The sequence below is a fragment of the Mesocricetus auratus genome, unplaced genomic scaffold, assembly GCF_017639785.1.
Source record: "Mesocricetus auratus isolate SY011 unplaced genomic scaffold, BCM_Maur_2.0 Super-Scaffold_100009, whole genome shotgun sequence".
NCBI classification, from domain to species: domain Eukaryota; kingdom Metazoa; phylum Chordata; class Mammalia; order Rodentia; family Cricetidae; genus Mesocricetus; species Mesocricetus auratus.
Window position 1 is genome coordinate 53363604 of NW_024429193.1, and position 2505 is coordinate 53366108.

Genomic DNA, 2505 nt, shown 5'->3' on the forward strand with positions numbered 1-2505 from the left:
CACGAGGGGGCTCAGAGGAAGACTGCCACCTAATAGTTCTGAGTCTTGGCTAACTCATCTGTAAAATTTGGCTGAACTACATGATCTCTTTTGAAATCCCTTTTGTTCCTAAACCTCTTAATCTATTCAGTTTGACCTGTACTCTTCAACATGACACACACAAGTGACAACCTCTTCTCTAGGAGCCTAGACTCACACACACACACACGTGCACACACACACACACGTGCGCACTAGCACACACTCGCACGTACACACTCGCACCCTGCTGGAGATGGAGATAATTCGTGACAGAGGGATGAATTTGGGGATACAACCTCTAGGCAGCAAGTCCAGAGACGCAGGCAGATACTGAGCGTATGATGCTCCCCGGAGGAGCGAGTAGGCATGGGCTGAGGTAACAGGGAAGGGCAGAAGCAAAGGTCTGAGTTTACTGACTGACTGAACTTGAAGGTCTTAGCTAGGAATTCATGAGAAGTAAGCCGGGTAAAGTCTGTCTATCTTGTGAGCCAGAGAATGGGCCCGCTAAGTCTCAAACCTGGGACAAACGGCCAAGGTTGCTTATTTAACACATCAAGGTGGACCTGGCTGCCAGGTTCTCCCAGCGTCCCTCAGTCCCTACTTGTTACAGGGTATGGCTGGCATACCCTGCCATCTACCTGAACTCTGCAGCCCAGAGGCTGAGCCGCCCTTCCCCCAGAGCCTCCTCCCCATATAATCCAGACATTTTGGTTAGCCGCCGTTTTGTTCCTATGGCTTCCTGGCTGCCGCACCTGGTTCCTCTCTCTCCCTACTTCCTCCCTCCTTCTCCCTCTCCCGCATGGCCCAGCTCAGGCTGGACTCTCCAAGATGTCCCTGCCTCTACTACACTCTCCCTTTTTACCCACAATAAACTTTCTCTTCTACCATACCTAGGAGCAGTCATGCCCTTTTCTTTCCTTTTGATTTTCCCCCCCAGCGGCATGGGGTTTAAAATTAAAACAGATGAAGTAGCCACTAAAGACTCTCTGGCTGGGTTGTATGATTATGCCACAAGACACAGTTTCATTTATTTGTTTATTGGTCCTTGGGATGAGCCTTTTACATGCTAACCACATCTTCTGCCAATGAGTGGCAGTAGGTGGCTCCGTGGCGCAATGGATAGCGCATTGGACTTCTAGAGGTTGAAGGCATTCAAAGGTTCCGGGTTCGAGTCCCGGCGGAGTCGGAGTGTTTTACCGGTTAATCCCAGCACTTGGGAGGCAGAGGCAGGCGGATCTCTTGCGAGTTCGAGGCCTGCCTGGTCTACCAAGCAAGTTCCAGGACAGGCTCCAAAACAATAATACAGAGAAACCCTGTCTCGAAAAACCAAAAAAAAAAAAAAAAAAAAAAAAAAAGAGCGAAATAGCACAACTCTGGGATATATTTTTAATTTTTTTTTTTTTGGTTTTTCAAGACAAGGTTTCTCTGTGGCTTTGGAGGCTGCCCTGGAACTCGCTCTGTAGACCAGGCTGGCCTCGAACTCACAGAGATCCGCCTACCTCTGCCTCCCGAGTGCTGGGATTAAAGGCATGCGCCACCAACGCCCGGTTTATATTTTTAATTTTATCATTACTGGATGGAGATGTTGAGACAAAAATCTCACTCTGAAAAAAAAAAAAATCTCACTCTGTAGCCCAGGCTGGCCTTGACTTGGCAGTGATCTTGACTCTACTTCCCCGGTGCTGGATTGACAGGTAAGTGCCACCACTCCTGGCTATTACTATTACAGGGCTGGTGACTGAGTTCAGGGTCTTGTATGTTCCAGGCAGTGCTCAACCACAGAGCTACACGCCTGTCAACGGTTGTTGTCTTTGCTCTTATTTTAGCCCATTATGGTCTCATATAGTCTAGGTTGGCCTTGAACTCTTAATCCCCTTGCCTTCACCTCTCAAGTATTACAGATCCCCAGCTACCACATTTTTTTTTTTTTGAGACATGGTCTCTCTATATAGTCCTGGCTGTCCTGGAACTCACTGTGTAGACCAGGCTGGCTTTGAATTTACAGAGATTTAACTGCCTCTGCTCCCAAGTGCTAGGATTAAAGGTGTTAAAGATGTTTGCCACTAGGCTTATAGCAGACACAACTGACAAAAAGCAGGATTGTTAAACACCTGGACTTTCCTCTTCAGGGGAAGGGCTGTGCATGCCTGTTTTCCATCCAGAAGGCTGTGGAAGGAAGTGCTAATTAATACCTGCTGATCTTTTGCTATTCTATGGAGGCAGTCTTCACCTGAATCCCCTCAAATCCTGAGCAATCCTTTCAGTCAATAGAACCCATCTTTAGGCTTATTACAAACCCTTCCTCCCCAGTGCTTATCCTGAACACCTTTCTCAGTCAATGGAACTCATTCTTATGTTAAAGGTCACAGGTGCTTGGCTAAAGAGATGTACTTTGCAAGGGAATTTCCTTGTAGCCATGCCTACTTTGTGGTGATAATTGTCATGTGGAAACTCTTTTCCAATGTTTTACTGTGGTTTTTGTTT

General features: G+C 47.2%; 1 non-coding gene across 1 annotated transcript; it reads left to right on the plus strand.

The window, feature by feature from the left end:
• Positions 1 to 1122: 1122 nt before the first annotated feature.
• On the plus strand, positions 1123 to 1207 carry Trnar-ucu. Its single transcript is given in 2 exon segments — positions 1123 to 1159; positions 1172 to 1207. It is a non-coding gene; the product is annotated as a tRNA-Arg (tRNA).
• Positions 1208 to 2505: the final 1298 nt, after the last annotated feature.